Raw genomic sequence first — 18,852 nt, 5'->3', positions numbered from 1 at the left:
CATTGGTTTATCAAGGTCAGGACCACTTCAGATTACTGTAGACTGGAGGTAGCTCAGCCTGGAGTCAATAAAAACAGCAACTGGCACCACAGGAAGAGGGACACACTGCATCCTCCTAAGATAACCAGTGGCTTGGCTAACTCCATGATGTCCACATAAATAGTTACAGTCGACAGTAGAAATGATTATTTGTTGCCACACAGATGAAAGAAGGTGAAGTACGGAAAGAAACTTGATTAACTGGCAGCTAAGTAAAGTGCTTGGGAAAAAAATTATTTATTTGTATTTAACATTTATGAATGAAAACTCTTCATGGGATTAAGTCTTACAGGGCAGAAATCTTCCAGAGTTTGCTAGAATGGTCACATCCATGGAAAAAAAGAATGAGGCAAATAGATGGGGACGGGATGGATGAGGCCTGTGCTGGGAATCCAAGGTGGTGGCATTAGAGGCAAGCAAGGAAGGGAGGACCCCAGGGCCAGGGATGGTCTCACGGATTCTTCTTAACTCAAGCCCCCGTCTGCTCTCTGAAATCTGGTGGCTGGGCTTACCTGGATGCTAAAACTCTGCTGGGGGTTTTACCTTCTGATGAAATTCCTATTGAGTTTTATTAGCTCTTCTCTAGTCTAAGCCTATGTGTATGTATCTCCTGTGAGCATGCACTTGTGGGGAGGGGTGTAGAAGGAGCAGGGAATGGTGAGGACACCCTTTCAAGGAGAAAAGGAGGAGACTCTTTCTTCCCAGAGGTCCCAGGCTTGAGTTTGGCACTTACAGGACTGGTGGGGACCAATACAAGTCCTCCTCTGTGATAACCATTTGTTCTGCCCAAACTTGTTTCTTTCTTTCTTTTTTTTTAAATTATCTCTGCTGCTGAAAATGCTTTGACTATATTATAAAGATGTGACAGGTAGTGAAAGAGTGTGTATGGAGTGACTAAGGAGCTGATATGCTTTATTCTCTTTTCCCATTAAATATATGTTCATTACAGCAAGGGTTTGTTCGTGGAGAGGCAGTAGGAGAAGGGGGGAAAGGACTACCGTGTGCCTGATGCCCTCTACTCTCAGCCATGTCCAGCTCAGCAAGAGGCAGCCTAGCAGAGTGGCTCCACGTGTGCACTCGAGCTAGATCAACTGCTTGGGATTGTATCATGGCTCCACCCCGTATGAGTTGGGCACCTGTAGGCATTTTGCTTACCCTCCTTGCACCTGTTTTCTCCTTCTGTTAAAGAGTTTGAATAAGAGTGCCTATCTCATATCATATTGTTGTGAAATGTAAAAAATACGTATGGTGTTTGGCAGACAGTGAGGGCTCAATATGTATTAACTCTCATTATTATTATTATTACCAGGTTTCTCCACTCAGTCGATACACTAAACCGCCTACCTTTCTCACTAAGCATTTTTGGGATTCACTCAAGAATGCTTTCTTTCAGTAAACATGTCATTGTCATTGACACAGCAAAACCATTGGCCATCACTTTATTAGTTGCTGGCAATGAGCAGGACAGATGTGATCTCTGCCCTCACAGAGCTTCTGGTCCGAGCAGCAAGGTATTTAACACCTGCATACAACAGGGTATGATGAGTGTTAAGAGTGAGAATTTATGTGAGCCATTGGAGGGGTCGGAACAGGGAACCGCCCGAGTTCTAGATGTCCGGGAAGATCCCTGAGCTGGGTCTGAAGGACAGGCAGGTCAGAGAGGGCCGCTGGAAGGAGGTCAGAGAGGAGTGGGGTGGGGAAGGTGGTAGGAGCAGCATAAGTAAGTTTCCAGAGGTGGGAAAGGGCACAAGCAGGGTCCAGGGACTAAACAGAGGCCTGAGTGGCTAGACCTTAAAAACTTGAGAACAGAAAATGATGAGGGAAGGCGGGAGGGGGAGGAAGAGCCCAGCCATATGAGGTGTGCTTAGCCATTCAGGGAAGTGGGACCTGTGCCATGAGTAATGGAAATCACTAGTGGGTTTAAAGCAGGACACATAGAGGTGCCAAGATGTCCATTTTGCAAAGACGGGGAGGGTGGGAAGCCAAGGGAGGGGGTGTGCTGGCTGGGGAGGAGCCAGCTGCTGCCATAGCAATTAAGGAGAGGGCCAGGGCGATGAGAAAGATCAGGGGCAAGTACCCTGGCGAGTGCCAAGTGTTTGGCCCTTGAACAGTTGCTAGAGCCCATTTTAAGCCGGTTGGAGAAGGGTAAGCCGCGTGTTTCAGCACGGGAGCAGCCACCTAAAAACCGGACACCCATCTGTGTGCTCCATTTTTACTTAAACCTTCCAGTTGTAGGTTTTTGCCACCACCTGCCAACAGGAAAATGTGTCAAGAGCACTTTAGGAGAAAACATACTAGCAGTTTCCCCCCCTTCACTTCCCCTGTCTCTGCCTCCCCCGACGTGAAGAGGGGCTGAGGTGTGGAATCCTCTGCAGTGGAAGAAAGCATGTGCTAGAAATGCCCACCCTTTCTCTCCGGCTGTGCCAGCCTCAGTCCCAGACACACAGTAGGTGCTCACTCGGTGCACATCGACACACCAAGTCTCTGATCGGCTTCTTTCCTCCCGCGGGGGTGCCAGAATCAGGGGACACGATGCTTCTGTGATTGCCAAAGTCTCCTTTTCCATCTGCTCAGCATTTATCAAGGTCACAGCGGTCAGGCTTCCGTGGAGGAGAGGACATCGCAAGAGGAGGCTGTCCCTGACTAGCCCAAGATGCTTGGCTGCAGTCAGAGGACAAAAATGTGGTTTGATCCCAGGCCTGTCATTCAGCTCAACTGCCTGTCAGGCCCCTAGGGTTCCCAGACCTGCACGCTGCCATTTGGACCAACATTTGGGAAGCAGGATACTTATGGAATCCATTTTGGGTTTGGCAGCCAGAACAAAGGGTGAGGCTGGAATGGAGCAAAGAGGTGTAAATGTAGCCCAGAGCAGGGGGCTATCTGGTGTCACATGGCTGACCCTTCTGAGGCAAGGGTGTGGGGTGCTGGGGGAGAGAGCGTATATAGGAGACCATTTAAACTCTCACCAGGAGCCAAAAGAGGGGAGCCAGATTGCAAACGAGGTCTCTCGGGCAGCTGCCTCTCACAGATGAGCAAACCTAATCTTTGTTCCTCGGTAGGTCACAAGGGTAGGTCACAACTGTCCGGCGCGGTACAGTTGGGGCCTGCTGGAGGTGAGGTGGGCATCGTGCCCGTCGGTGGGAGTCTGCGCCGTCTCTCTAGCCCCTGCGAGCAGGACGTGCTGCTTCCTGGGGCGGCTACAGCGAGCTCGGAGCTCAGCTGCTGGTGGCCCTGCATCTGCAAGAATGTAGGCATTTGCAGGCAAATCTCTGGGTACTGTCTTCCCAGCCCCCGCCCAACATGCACACTCGCACACACACCCCAGTGAGCCCCGTTCTGCTTGAAAAAACTCTAAAATATTCTGCGTCCTTCATATACGGGGGGAAAACCCTTTAGGCGTTAGATACTGCAGTAATTACTATATAATGGAGTAAATACTATACTATAATAATTAACTTGTAAACCTTGAAATAACATTTACTGTAATTTAGACCAAATATGAACTGTGAGTAATGAAGCTCGATCCAACATGAAATCATTTGCAGGGCGCTTGAAACATATGCCTGGGGAAGGGAGAGCAGCGGTTTCCCGTCGTTACCGAAGTGGGCCCAAACGAGGCCCTCACAGACTGGAAGTGCGGTGCAGCTGCTGTTATTCTGAAATATCTTGTTAGTATTTTTCCCCCCTTTCTAATAAATCTCTTCCCTTTTGCCTTTTCCTAAACTGTCCATTCAGGCCATCAGAAGGAGCTGATTTGTTTTGGATTTAGTTTTCATCTAAATGATTGCAAATGCTGTATGCAAAGCTAACGTGGCAAGGCTGGGCGAGAGTCTTGGAGTCCAGCAGGGGGTAAGAAAGTTCTTAGGTTGCCGATGTCAGCAGTGAACTATGGATGCTTCTGGAAAGTGGATCTGGGCGCTAAAGCTGCTTCTGACCACTGTGGTGCCAGGGGTCTGGGACACCCAGAAAGTAACAACACCTTCTGTTTACCTGACGTGTGATGCCTGTGCCTCCAGCTCTCTTTGACATGGGCTCGCTCCACTTCTGAGGAAGCCTGGGTTGGGGGGACATGGGGTGCAGAGGACGGATCTGCCTCCCTGCACTCCCCTGCTCCTGCTCCACACCTTACACATTAAAGGTGAGGAAGAGACCTGTGTGAGGTTAAAGCAAACAAAACTGTTGTTCTTCTAGGTTAAGAGCAGTGTAATGTCGATAACGGCGTATGGTTCAAGCTAATACAGAGTGCACGTCGCTGCCTCCTGACGTCAGAGCCCTGTCCGATCCTCCGAGCCACTGCTTAGGCTCTACTTCAGTTACAGTGGTGCCGGGGCGGGTCTCAGGTCGCCCAGCTCCCAACCGTCCCTTCTGAGTCTTGCTTTTGGAAAATATCAACTGTCTTTCACTTACCATTCTAGCTTTTTCTCTGATTAGTCTACACACCTTCCATTCTAGTCGGACCGAACCATTTACTGTGTTCTATTTCAGCATTTTCTTTTTTAAAATTTTATTTATTCATGAGAGAGAGGCAGAGACACAGGCAGAGGGAGAAGCAGGCTCCATGCAGGGAGCCCGACGTGGGACTCGATCCTGCGTCTCCAGGATCAGGCCCTGGGCTGAAGGCGGTGCTATATCGCTGAGCCACCCGGGCTGCCCTATTTCATCATTTTCGACTCTGATACTTTGTGCTTTTAGAGCCTAGTCGCTCAGGATGCTCTTTTGGCTGACTTGAGTTCTATCCTCTTAAAGAGGCAATTAAACTACATCTTTTCCCTCATGCTTTTTTTTTTTTTTTTGAACAAAGAGTATTTAAGTTGGGAATAATAATAGGTGGCATCTGTTGAACACTTGCTGTGTGTTGTCAAGCATTGACTAGGGGCATCGTGTGGATTATTTTATCTGATCTTCACGAAACTCATGAGACAGGTGCTATCCTTTTACCCTATTTTAGAGACAAGAAAACCGGCAAATTGAATGCCAATAAAAAAAAAAAGAGACAAGAAAACCGACACACGAAGATTTAGTAGCTTTTGTAATGTGGCCAAGGTCACACAGCTAGTCCGACAGAGGATTTCTCTTTGGTGACCATGGCCTGGAGCTGCCGGTCATATCCTTGCAAAGGGCAGTCCAGTTTAAGACCAGTCACAAGAGCCATCTCCAGGTACTTGAAAGACTGGAGGAAAGACAGGGACGTTTGTACATCTTACAGAAAGATCTAGAACTTCAAGGTATCATCTTGTCACAACATGTAAATCGGTCCCAATCTTTGAAAATGGGCTAACTACTGAAAACAGAATGGGTTGCTGGTGAGAATGAATGAGGTGCCTCTCACTGGAGATATTCTAGTAGAGACTGGGTATGTGATTCACCATAGAGATGATCTCTCAGGCAGAACAGCTGAGTGGCTAGGAGCATTGGGCTCTGGAATAAACTGGATGGTTTCAAAAATCCCAATTCTACATTTACACTCTGCACCTGACACTGTTTTTCCAACACCCCCCCCACACACATATCCACACCTTCCCCCTAACACACACACACACACACACACACACACACACACCTGCTTTTAGTTTCTTAAATCCATATATACTACTTAAGCGTCTCAAACCTTAATAAAGATATGAATCGGGATCCCTGGGTGGCGCAGCGGTTTGGCACCTGCCTTTGGCCCGGGGCGTGATCCTGGAGACCCGGGATCGAATCCCACATCGGGCTCCTGGTGCATGGAGCCTGCTTCTCCCTCTGCCTGTGTCTCTGCCTCTCTGTCTCTCTGTGTGTGACTATCATGAATAAATTAAAAAAAAAAAGATATGAATCACTCCAACCTGGGACTTTGTTATGATGCAGATTCTAATTTAGTAGGCCAGGTGGAACCTGAGACTCTTCATTTCTAACAGGCTCCCAGGTGATGCTGAGATGCTCCGGTATGAGGCCACACTTTGAGTGGCTGGGCCTTATATTGTATGCCTAATCTCTAACTCCAAAAAATTGTAACATTAACTGTTTTCTCTATTAGGTTTCAGGTAAATGATCATGATTGATTGCTTGCTTGCTTGGATGAACTCTCTAATCAAAGAAGGCCAAATTTTGATGATGAGAAAGATAATCCTTTGAATACGCACTCCTCAGTAGAGTCCACCTAGATCCCTCTTTGCCTTCGTGCCAACTAATAGATTGTTGAAAATTCGGTGTGATTTTCTTTTACTCTTTTATGAAAATTGCTCTGACATCTCTCATAGTGTTTGCCAGCAGAGATTTTAATTGGGCCACGGATAAAGTTTTGAGCAAATGGGAATTTAGATCAGTTAGGCTAGCAGTCTCACGGTGAGGGGTGTCTCTGCAGAGATAAATTATTTTCGGGCAAAACACACGTTCAAATATGTCGTTATTCTATTACACTTTTTATCAGTTTTTGTTTTCAAATAATATACTGCTCCTATATGTAAGATCTTTTTTCCACTCACGTATTTAGGACAAGTGACCACTGAACTCTTACTTCTCGAGAGACCCGAAAGTGTTAATGTCCTCTTTCTGTCTGTTGTCAGGATTGGCATCACAGATGGATTTTTGCTCAATGCTGGATCCAGAGACTTCTGTGTGTGCATCCTGATATTAACACAATGGATTGAAATCATATTTATTGTTTCCTTTCTCAGAGAAGGATCAGAGATGGGGGAGTTGAATGCTTTTAAGCAGTTTTTCAGGAAACAAAAGGCTACATTTTTGAAATGCCAGCTATTACCAGTCCACCGTTCAGACTCTAGGAAGACTCGTTAGCACTTGCTCAGGGTCCCTCCCTCCCTCCCTCCCTGGAAACAGTGCAGGAATTACACTCTGAGTTGTGACCGTTGAAACAGACTCAAAGTCAGTGTGCATAATTACTTACCACAACAGTGGTTAATGTGCCCTGAAATATTCCCAGCTCCCCTCGGCCTGGGGCTTGACGGTTGATATTCAGATTTTCTTGATAAATGCCTCCGATGCTTTGCTTACACCATTTCCCAGAATGCTTCTGGATTCTCAGGCGTGCGCTTGCTGTCTCTGTCTGGCCGTTGGTCTCGATGGAGGAAGGGAAACCTCAAAGGCTGTCACACTATGGCTATGACGGGAAATGAATGATGTCTTTGAATGGTAGGGCTAAAAAGGCCTATGTAGTAAGCTAACCATCTCTCTCTAGCTCAACCCACTCATTTTATAAATGAGGAAATGCGGCCCAGAGAGGTGGAGTGGCTTGTCCAGGGTCACACCGCTAATCAGTGGCCCAGTCAAAATGAAAGCCCAGTTCCCCCGAGTGGAAGCCCCATGCTGTTTGTGGGGTGCCCCTGTTGCAGTGAGTAAGGATGACTTCTGGTTTGGACTCAGGAGAAGGCCTGTTCTCTTGTATTACCTTAGATCTGCTCCTCACAACCCCTGCCCCAAGGAGGAGGAAATTTTCCACATCTGCCTCTCCTTTTGTAGCAATAGTTTTCTCCTCGGTTCTGAAACTCTGAGCTCTGATACTACCTCAGATGCTCTGAGCCCTTCCAGACAGGTGCTTGCCTACAGCTGTGCTCCTCACTCTGATTCTATATCCGACAGTTTGGTTGGTTTTTACTCCTATGTCAGGGCTCTCTCTCCCCTGTCTCGTTCCCTTGAGTCATGCTCCCTATTGTGACCCTGGAGACGGTGGGTGATGTGTTGAACCCCACCCAGGCGATGTACTTGCCTCTGAGCAGCCCCTCCAACAGTAACCCAGAGGAGTGACCACGATACTGGGGGTTGGGTGCACCAGACACGGAGGTGGGCAGGGCTGAGGATTGAGGGTGATGCTCTCTGTGTGCGGGTCAGCTCGGCCCTACCCCAGCTCTGCTATGCCTGTCTGAGGAGTATCCATCGTCTCAGATGTGCCAGACACCATGAGGTTTCCGGGGTGAAAAAGAACATGGTTCCTGCCATTATGATGTGCACAAGGCAACATGAAAAGTTACTAAATCACAGTTCAGTAGAGAGCTGTGTCACCACAGAGGAAGGAAGTTGTTTCCCCCAAGGGGATCAGGGCAAGCTTTGCACAGGAAGTGGTAGTTAGAGTAAACCTTGAATGACGGTGGGGATCTTGTTGGTTATCTCTGGGGGTAAGGGTGGGGCTGCTGAGCAGGGTTGGGGTAGGTACAAACAGAAGAGGTATTGCAAGGATGAAAGCATGGACAGAGCCAACAGGCAGAAAGGCACACGACTTCTTGGTAGGGGACAGAAGGATACCCAGTGTTCTTGGCTCAGAGTGAGTCTTGACAACATCCTGACACAGTGTGCTGGCAAAGCAGGCCTTAACGTGGAAGGGGCCTAAAGGCAAGCCCACACCCCTGATCCTGGAGACACAGCCCCCTCACACCTTCTCTCTTCACAGGCTTGATCCCCCCATTCGAGCCTGGACTGCTCTTGGTCTCTGCTCAGACCTCATGCCTCCATTCTGTCCTCAAAGGTGGACCCTCTCTGCCATCTGCCTGGATGCTCCTGTCCTTCCTTTGGCTTCTCTAACCTTGACTCTTCCTGTAAGTGCCCAAGTTCCTCCTTCCTTCCCCTGTGAGATCTCTAAACATTCCATAAGGGGTAAAAGACTCCCACACTACCAAGTCGGGTCTGCAAAAGTGGCCTGTTTCATAATTTCCTTTATGTCAAATAAAATCTGACTATAAAGCCCCTGTCTTCCCAGAATGATAGTAATTCAAATCATAGAGATCGTTAGGGCCTTCTCCTCCTTCCTGGGGGTTACAAGCCTCCCTGAAGCTGGACCGTGGAAGAAGGGCCTCGGATTTTTCAGTCTTATGCTTATTTTATTTATTTTATTTAATTTTTAAGATTTTATTTGTTTATTCATGAGAGAGACAGAGAGGCAGAGACATAGGCAGAGGGAGAAGCAGGCTCCCTGCAGGGAGCCCGATGCAGGACTCAACCCCAGGATCCCGGGATCATGCCCTGAGCCGAAGACAGATGCTCAACCACTGAGCCACCCAGGTGCCCCTGTTGTGCTTATTTTAAGTCTCTTTCTCTCCAAGCCCATGTCCCCCACGAAGGTGGCAGACTCTGTCATTCTCAGGCTTTGCAGGGCCTGCCCAGTTGTCCAGGTCAGACCATCCAGGGGGGCCACACTGCTGTTGGCCTCTGGGTCTTGCCTTACCAGGGAGCGGGGCCTGGGTCTCTGCCTTCCCAGCACCTGTGAGTATCCTCCTTGTTCCTGTCATGGAGCCATCTCCCCTCTCTCCAGCTCCCTTGAAACCACTCACTTCTCTCTGTGCCCCCAGAACTTTGGCATAACCTCTTTAGAGAGTTAGGCTGTTGTGGAAATCAGGAGAGGACCCTTCTGAATCTTTGGCTTCCAGCCTGCTCCACAAGCCCTCCAGAGCCAAAGGGGACACCAAGAGCTTGGCTTCCTTCTTTGCAGAGGTAGGATTTGTGCAACAAGGTGAATACACAGAGAATGAAATTCAAATTCTAATTATGATGTCAATAAATTATCTGAATCACAATCCCATCCATCCTTTGAATTCTGGATTGAGATGAGTTACCTGCCTAGACAAACTCTCCCTGCCCTAGTTTCATTATCTATAAAATGGCAATAATATTAATAATTACTTCCTAGGGTTGTTACAAGAATTAAATTACTGAATACCTGCAAGTTACATAGAATAGTACCTGGATCATAGTTAAGCTCTTAAAAACTCTGAGCTGCTTCATTAGTTATTATCCATTTGACCATTAACATGCCGTAGAGGACTGTTAATGATTTTATTATGAGTATGGTGGTAAGGATGCACACATGATTAAAACTCCTTGCACATTTCAGTGCTCAATACATTCTTGGTGATTCTGACTTGACAGAAGGAGCAAGATTTGTCCCACGGATCCCAGAGGAGTGTCTGCGCCCTGAATAACTATTCCAACTATTGCTCACCATATGTCCGCAACCAAAAAAAAAAAATAGTTTTGGAGGGCAGGAAATGAGCACACATGTGCACATCTGCAGAGAGTCGCCTGCTGAAATCGACACGTAAGACATATTTACCACCGAGGCAAATGCCTTCATGTGTTTGTAAGTGGCTATTTCTGAACACCCAAAAGGGAAGAAGAGAGAAGCCAAATTCAAATGGCATCATGTGTTTGTTATTTTGGAGCAAGGTTATGTGGAAGGAGAGCTTCCCTTATGCCTGGAACACTTTAAGGGGGAGAAATGAAGTATTTAAAGGTATTTTAATGATCATGAAAGGCACTGGCTTAATAGGGCAGGAAACTACAGTTCTCTTTTTAATCCCAGAAGGAAAATAACAAGGCTGGAGCTTAGCCTTCCCTGAAGAGTCATAAACTGGACTGCAAAGAGGCAGCCCCTTGAGACGCTCTCTCTGGGTCTCTGCGGCCCCTTAACTGTGGGTCTGTCTGCCTAGGTTTCCAATGTGCTTATTAATGAATGACCGTAGCACCGTGCTTAGGTAGCAGCAACCTGTGCAGGGTTCTTGGAGAAGCTGTTGTTTTCTGGCATGCAGGGTTAGGGGCCTTTCTGAACAAGCTGGCCTGTTTAGGCCCATTCCTCCTGCTTCCCAGCCCTCTATGGCCAGGTTCCCTCACTTACCTACTCCATCTTCTCTTCCTTCCCTGCTCAAACCTGAAGTCTCCCATGCTGGTCCCTATTTCCCCACCATCAACATCACATGACTATTGTTATTTGCAACAGTTCTTTAAAGTCCCTAGAAATGCTGAATTAGTGAATAGTGAACCACTGCTCCTAGGGGAAATACAGGGTTAGGTTCCTGCGAGCCTCTGGTCATAATGTTTCATCAACTAATGAGTACATAATCTTAGCATGAGTGTTTCAGTTCAAAGACACCTTACAAGTAGCCAGCTGAGCCCTCCGGGATTATCAGTGACTCAGGGCTTCATGGAGGAGATGCCTCCAGGCATGCAGGCCCTAGGTACTCTCCCCTCCACTTTCACCTTCTCTGTTCTGGCTTGTGGACCTGAACTGCCACGAGCCTAGATGCTTTCCTGCCTGGAACCCCAGGTGTTACAGATTTTACTTCCTCTGAATACATTTCCTCACAGCCCATATCTGAGTCATAGACCATTTGATAATCAGACCCTCGAATCTGGTCTTTGCTTGAGGCATCCACTGCCACTCTCTGCCTTCTGTCCTCAAGCCTCCTACAGCAAGCCCTGTCCATCGTATTGCCCCAAGCACTTTCTGTTGATATCTCCCACTGTGGGATGGAATCGTACTCTGAAAGTGCTAAGGGTGTATTTTTCATCTCTTCAATTCCTTTCATCTCCAGAATCACTTGTCTCTCCTCATTAAACAGAAACATGCATTGGAACTGTTGTGGGGCCTCACGCCAACATGTTAAGGACATGTGTTGCAGCTATCATGTGGAGGTCATCAGCAGGCAGTGAGCCTGGCTAGCATCAGCTTTCATTCCTGACAGCATCCCCAGTGGCCATTCCATGGAAGGCATTATGAGAGAGAGGAAGCGAGTCCCAATAGTACAATTCCAAATGAGATGACCTAATAGTGAAAGGTTAACATGGGCATATAGAAGATTGGGCTTCTCGAGACCAGGCCTTGACATGTAATCAGGAGAACAGCTGGCAGATGACCAGAAGGCCATAAATATGATTGTGTTTTAACAGCCATCACCTTTCATGGCAAAATTTGTCTCCAGATTCTTAAAAATGACCACACTACAGTCACTGGTGGCTTCTCTAGGAGAAATAGCAGTGCGTCTCCAAGTGAGTTCCTCTGCTCTCATGTCTTCAGTTTAAATCCCATTTGTAGTTTTAGTTGCTTTATCTCCAGCTGGCATTTTTTTCTCTATTTCCATTCGTCATCTTACTTTTTGGTACCACTCCATTCCACTATATCCTCCTCCCTTGTTCCCCATGAACATAGGGACACATGCATGTTTTGGATTAGAACCCAAAGCTGATTATCCTCCAGATGTGTGAAAACTCAATTGTCACTAATGACTTTGGGTAGTGCTTTGTTTGGGGCCACACTTGTGAGTGCTCGTGGCCTGTTCTTTAGCTTGAGAGGAAACACTGGGGACGTTCTGTTGTGGCTCAGGAAGAGACACTCCACGTAAGAATGGAAGAATGGCACCGTCTTCACAGGGAAGTCTGAAGAATGCCCTCATCATTACTCACAGAGAGTGAATTTGGAGGGCAGAACTTATGTCCATGATTGGACAGAGAAATGGAAGTGCAAGAGCATTGAGCGACTTCTCAGACTCACCAAGTGACAGAATAAGGGTGAGGATCCAGGACTCACCTCAGAACCAGGCCTGACCAGACATAGCTTTGCCTGCATGTGACACTGTGCCATTGACCAGCTTCCCGCCTGGATGGAGCTGCCTTTGCTCTTTGCCCGTCCCAGATGAACAAACCTGCTCTTCCCAGAGAGCCTCACCTGTGCCCTCTTGTTATGGCACATAGGCCCCACCATTCCATGGCCAGGAATGCCCCCCTTCCCGGTGCCAAGGTGCCACGTAGACGCAGAAGTCACATTGTGGCTTAGCAAACTGAGCCTGGCCATGTGCTGTGCCTTGTGGGAAATTGGCTTGTGGAGGAGCTACTGCAGTTGATTGGAGAGTGTGCGTCTTTTAAGGTATGTTACCGTTAAGTACAGTTCCACGGTGCACGAAGTCCTTTCTCCAACAGAGCGCTTGCCTCATCTCTTTTCTGCACCCTCTTCCCCCCAGTTCCATCCCCAGCCTCTATTTTCTTAATTTTACACTGAAGGATCTGCATGCCCAGGATACAACCATCTCCCCTTGCATCTCTCTTTGCCTCATCTTCTCAAAAGCAATGAGGTGTCCTTCCTGCGGGGGCAGTAGAAGGGGAAAGAAGTGCACACATTGATTTATCTCGGCCTGTCAGTTGTTTTGAGGACGTCAGCGATGGAGGGTGCCGGCCCCTCCTCAGTCATCGCAGGCTCCGAGGCAGAGCTCCACCTTTCATTAAATGTGCACACAGTGTCCCTTGAGAATGACCACCATGCTCGTTCATTGTCAAATTTCTTTTTTTTTTTTTAATTTAGTTTTTATTTTTTGTATTTTTTTTAATTGGAGTTCGATTTGCCAACATATAGTATAACACCCAGTGCCATCCCGTCAAGTTTCCAATGCAGCACCAGCACGGGGTCTGGACCCTGCTTCCAGGCAGCCTCCTCTCAGAGCCGAGCAGAGAGGCAGCTGAAAGCAAAGCCTTCTGTTCTGGAAGGGTACTTGGTAATATTGGTGCCATGCTGGAGAGTTTCATTTAGGGTATAAATGAGAAGCAAGCATTGCAAGTGACAGTTACAGCAAATCAGAGGACAGTGGACGGTTCCAGCCTTTATTCACATTATGTGTCATCATAAACGTCTTCTTAAGAAAGACGGCATGTGCAGAGTCAGAGAGAAGAGCCCAGGCTGCAGCTCTGCAGAGGAGTGGGGACGAATGGCCATTGTCAGAGTGAGTGTGGCCAGAGGATGACATCACACCTCCAGCTGGAGCCCTCCAGTCTCCTCCCTCCATCTTCTCGGAAACATGACACAGAGCATGACACCGCATCCATTATTTATCATGTCACAGTTACAGAAGGTGGAGTTTTCATACTGATTGCAACTTTGGCACAGGGATGGACGGGGAAGATACTGCTGAGCCTGGATGGGGTTAGCAGCTCTAGGGTGAGAAGCTCGAGGCTTAGAAGGTTATGGCCTACAGTCTCCTAGTGGCCAGCAGGAAAGCTGGTCACATGCCATGTTTAGTTTCGAGGGAGCCGAACATGGGAGCTTCCATGACATACCTCACATTCTCAGCTACGTGTCCAGCAAAGCCTGATTTCTGAATATTGATCCACTCAGAAGACAAAGCTGGGCTTGCCATGAGTAGAGGATGTACTTCGTACCAACACATGCCTGCTCGTCATCCCCAAAGAGTCTGTTTTCTGATAACACTTAGACAGTAGGACTCGTGGCCATATATACCTGCATTTGTCTTCTGGGGTTGCTGAGCTCAGAAGAATTTGATGATTGGAGAGCTCTCTCAACATCAGAGACCAAAACGGTGTAATGTGGCATAATCACAATGATGTGGGGCTCTGTTGTGTCTCTAAGACAGACAAACGGAGAATGGGAGATTATTTATGTGGATCTGGAGAAAGCACACCCTTAGAAGTGATGCTAACCTTACCTTCTCCAAGAGTTAAATTAGCTGTGAATACATAATTGGCAATTATTGATTATATCAACGGGCCCAGAGATGTTAGGCAGCTGGTCCAGAGCTTCATGGTTGGCTGGATTCTGTGCCTGCTCTGGAGGTCAACACCTTGCCCTCAGCATTTGAACTGGTTGAGGGAGCAGTGAGCTCCTCCACCCAAAACATGGGCCACAGAAGAAAGAACATGCCAGTAGCTTCCCAGCGAACATCTGCCTTTGAACTTGAATTCTGAGTTAAAATTGAGTTAAAATTTTCTGCTCCATCGTGTCAATTCATCCTTGGTGAGGTGACTAGCATGGAGCATGGAGTGTGGAGGTGGAGCTACCCCAAAAAGGCAGGGCCAATTGCTAGAGGTGTGCAAACTCTACAATAACCGGGCCAGATAGAGTGGTCCATATGGTCTCTGTTGCAGCTGCTCACCTCTCCTGGTGGAAGAAAATGGTGGGCTGGATTTTCTGACACTTGATTTATAACTATAAGTTTGAGATAATGCTCTGGTTTCCTTTTAAAATCAGTACCCTTCCACCATTGAATGAGGAATCCAGGGTTTTTCCAGATGAATTTAAAGGGATGAGAGAGAAGGTGGCACTATCAAAAGGTAGCACTATAAAGCTTGGTACAAAAGTATGCTCTGCCCTCATTCTGTTAGTTGAGCACACCTATGCAGGTAGACACTGACATCAATCCCTTATAAAACCTGTGAGTGCAAACACAAAGGCACACACAGATACAGAAAGACGTGTGCAACACCAGATGTGTGTCCTCAAACACATCTGGGCACACATGAGCATATGCTCATGAAAACTCTCAGGAATTCATCTGATTCGATTCCCACGTTGGGTATTTCATCCAACTCTTTCACATCACAGCACAGCTAGGCTTCGAAAGTACTCAGGTACCCAAACTTTTCATCTGGTCCCCTTTGTCACCTATTTCTTGTTGCAAAGAAACCCAAACAGTGACACTAGTAGTAGCGTCATTCTGCATCAAAAGTTAAAAATTCCTTCCCATTCCCATTCTGTTTTTCACTCTGTTTCTCTCTCTCTCTCTTCTCTCTCTCTCTCTCTCTCTCTCTCTCTCTGTCTGTCTCGCCTGCAGGCTGTGTTGAGTCATGGCCAAGAAGCAGCAGCTTTTCCACTTCACCCTCTGTACACAGGGCTGAGGTCCTGGCATGGAGAACCTTCCTTCTGTGGGCTCAGGAAATTGATTTTCAGGCCCCAGCACAAGGTTTTCCACTTGTGTGGGCTGCTACACTGTGTTGTGTCCCTTTTTGGAGGGAAGGGCTGGGGCAAGCTGCAGAGTCCAACACGCTCATTCTGTTTCCAAACAGATTTCACGGTTTACTTAGGGCAGGAGGCACAAGTAGCAGTGAAAGCCCGTCAGCTTTCTTCTGGGTTCTACAGGTGAGGAAGAAGCACAGTGGACAGGATACAATGGTTTTTATCCCAGAATTCATCCAAGGATTTGCATCCAATCTCCAGGCCCTCCCAGGAATGCAGAATTTAAAAGTCTGCAAGGATGTGGGTGGGCATGGTGATGTCCTTGAAGGATGAAGTGCTCTGGAATTGAGGGTGGATCAGGATAGGGGAGACATAATCACTTCCTGGAAGATCTCCCCCTCTTTGTGGGGTGGGAGAGTAAGGAGAGTTGTCTTGGCTCACGTAGACATAGCAGCTGAGTCGTATGTGATTTGCAGGTGACTCCTCGGGATGCTGACCAGGGTCCTGCGTTGAAGGCAAAGTCTTGTGAGCACAGAGGGGAGAGATTTGGGATTCTCTAATGGGTGGTGAAAGCTACTGTCCATTCTGAGTATAGGAGGGGGCTCAGTAAAACAGAGCAATTCTCTACTCCATGGCTCTCATGCTTCTAATTTGTGATCTTTAACCTCCACTTCTTCCCCTCAACATAAAAATGTTTTAATGTATCTGCTATTGAAGAAAGCTCCCAAATTTAGTTACATAGCTACTCATTTGATGCATTGCCCTCAAGCCAGGGTTTGCTAAACTGGGCCAGGCTTTACCAAGTCCCTGAATGCCCTGACACAGCATGCCACATTATAAGTGAATTTTTCTATGTGTGTGTATGAAATGGTGTGAGTTTGGGTGTGGCGGCTGCACAACTTCCACCAAATTCCCAGGAGATCTGTGATGTCTGCAAGATTAAAAACTATTTTCTGAAAAAAAAAAAAAAACCCAAAAAACTATTTTCTGAAGCCAAAGGAATCTTGTCCTAGTGGTGCCATGGCGGGTGGGATAGGTTTAGCTCTAAGCACCTCACATGTATTAATTCATATAATCCTCATAACCACCTTATGAAGTAACTTGTGAATTAATTCCACTTTATAGCTATAGGAGTTGAGGCCCAGGGAGACAGGTGACTTGCTCAGGTTCACTTCACTAGGGTAAAAAGTTCCCTTCCACATGGTTGGAAAGACTGTTGGAGTAGGAAGGGCTTTTTGCATAGGTCCTGGGCGGACTATCCCAGGGAAGCCAGCTGCCTCCTCTGTCTGTATGGTGCCAGGCTGGGCACACATTGCCACACACATAGCAGCCCAGGCTCACACGTGAATGTGCCTTTTGGGAGCACACAGCAACTCTTCTCCTGACCTTCCCACCCATGGCTGCATCCCCAGTGGCGTGGCCCACCAGGTCTCTGGCCCAAATAATGTAGCAAGAACACACTTTGTGCTGCCTGCCAGAGTCCCTGCTTGGACCTGCTGATTCCTGTTTGGAATGCCAGACGGAAGCTTGGACTGGCTCACCCTGCCCATGGCTTCTGCTCAGGCTTAGCCAGAGGGAGGGTGGTTATTTGTCCCCTTCCTATGATCATAGCATAAGAGGACATCTTTCTGATAAATTTCTAACCATTATTAGACTTTTTTCTTCTTTCAGCACCCATATGGAGGCATTAGTAAGTGGAAGTTCAGGAGAAGACAATGGGCCATGTATCTCAGGGGCAGTGTGTGGGGAGAGCAGATTGTGATGTTGGCAAGTTGCTTTACCTCTCTGAGGCTCAATTTCATCTCTTTAAAAGGAAAAGTAATGATAATAATAGATACCCTATAGCTGGGAAGATTAAATGAGATCATGCAGGTGGAAAATGATTGGCATATGCATGCTTAGCACACAATTCCTGAGATGTTGTGAGCACTTAGTGCAAGATTGCTGTTAATGATGGAGGTGCAGAGAATGAGAGGTCACTGGAGGCTGAAGGGTTAAGGGTAGGATTTGTAGGTTTTGATATTCAGAGAGGTAGAGGAAAGTATCACAGAACAGGGAAAAGCCAGAGGCAAAGACACAGAGGCAATGGGAAAGGTGTGAGGGGTGTGGAGGTTGGGGTTCATAGTGCTTAGTGCTTGGGTCATTAGGGCACCAGAGCCAGGTGAGGTGGGAAGAACAGATGCAGCTGTTTTCTTGATGATGCAGTTTGGGTCTTTATTATGTAAATAATTGGGAATAATTCAAAAAGTTCTTGAACAAAATGGCAATGTGGCAAAATGTTATTAAATGGTATGTGAGAAAGATAAACATGACAGGAGTATACAGAAATTTAGGTGGCAGAGACTGTCATGAAGTCACCAAAGCCAACTTGCTTTTCCTGCTGGGTATATGATCACACTACATTTCCCCAGTTTCTTTTCCTGCAAGGTGAGGCCATGGGCCTGAGTCCTGGCCAGTTATATGTCAGTGGGAGAGATATGCACCACTTCCAGGCCTGACCCATTAACCGTGATCCTACACATTCCCTTCCTCATCTGCTAGTCAGAAGCGAAAGATCTAGCAGAAAACTTCAAACTGCTGGGGGGATGGTGAGGCCACAAGTTGTAAGGAGCCTGGGTCACTGAATGACCACATGGATCAGAGCCTCCTCCCTCTCCCTTTGTTGCCCACTGGACCTTATACGCATAAGAAAGAAGCGTCTGTTGTGTTAAATTATTGAGAGTTTGGGATTGTTTGTCATAGCAGGTAACCTACCCTAATACAGGCTGGAATAGAGAGAGACCAGAAGGAGAATCAAGAGGCTGGTGATTGGGATCCCTGGGTGGCGCAGCGGTTTAGCGCCTGCCTTTGGCCCAGGGCACGATCCTGGAGACCCAGGATCGAATCCCACGTCGGGCTCCCGGTGCATGGAGCCTGCTTCTCCCTCTGCCTATGTCTCTGCCTCTCTCTCTCTCTCTCTGTGTGACTATCATAAATAAATAAATAAATAAAAATAAAAAAAAAAGAGGCTGGTGATTGAGAAATGAAACAAAAAGCTCTGGCTAATGTGGTAGAGATTGAAGTGAGAATAAGTGAAAGATATTCCCTTGGGCAGGTTTACATGACTGACTAATTTGATGGGGGCTGTGTGTGTGTGTGTGTGTGTGTGTGTGTGTGTGTGTGTGTATGGGGGGAGTTGGAGAGAAAAGAGTAAAAACATGCCTGTGATTTTCTAGTCTAGTGACTAAGAAAATGGTAATACCATTGACATAAATTAAGATATCAGAAGATGAGGTAGGTCTAGGAAGAATAATGATGAGATTTATTCATTTGTGGTGGATTTGAGGTGATGGTAGAGAAGGGAACCTCTAGATAAGACCTTCTTAACCTTGGCA

At 47.2% G+C, this 18,852-nt stretch overlaps 1 long non-coding RNA gene across 1 annotated transcript; it reads right to left on the bottom strand.

The window, feature by feature from the left end:
- Nucleotides 1–1,160: 1,160 nt before the first annotated feature.
- Nucleotides 1,161–7,676, bottom strand: LOC112672923 (uncharacterized). The gene is made up of 5 exons (XR_007413635.1): nt 7,427–7,676; nt 6,926–7,138; nt 4,030–4,190; nt 3,006–3,276; nt 1,161–2,700 (listed from the first exon to the last, which is right to left on the bottom strand). It is a non-coding gene; the product is annotated as an uncharacterized LOC112672923 (long non-coding RNA).
- Between the last annotated feature and the right edge of the window lie 11,176 nt (nt 7,677–18,852).

The sequence above is a fragment of the Canis lupus genome, chromosome 10 (assembly GCF_003254725.2).
Source record: "Canis lupus dingo isolate Sandy chromosome 10, ASM325472v2, whole genome shotgun sequence".
Classification (NCBI taxonomy): Eukaryota; Metazoa; Chordata; class Mammalia; order Carnivora; family Canidae; genus Canis; species Canis lupus.
The sequence above is the reverse complement of the archived record's forward strand: the minus strand, read 5'-3'. Positions and strand labels throughout refer to the sequence as shown.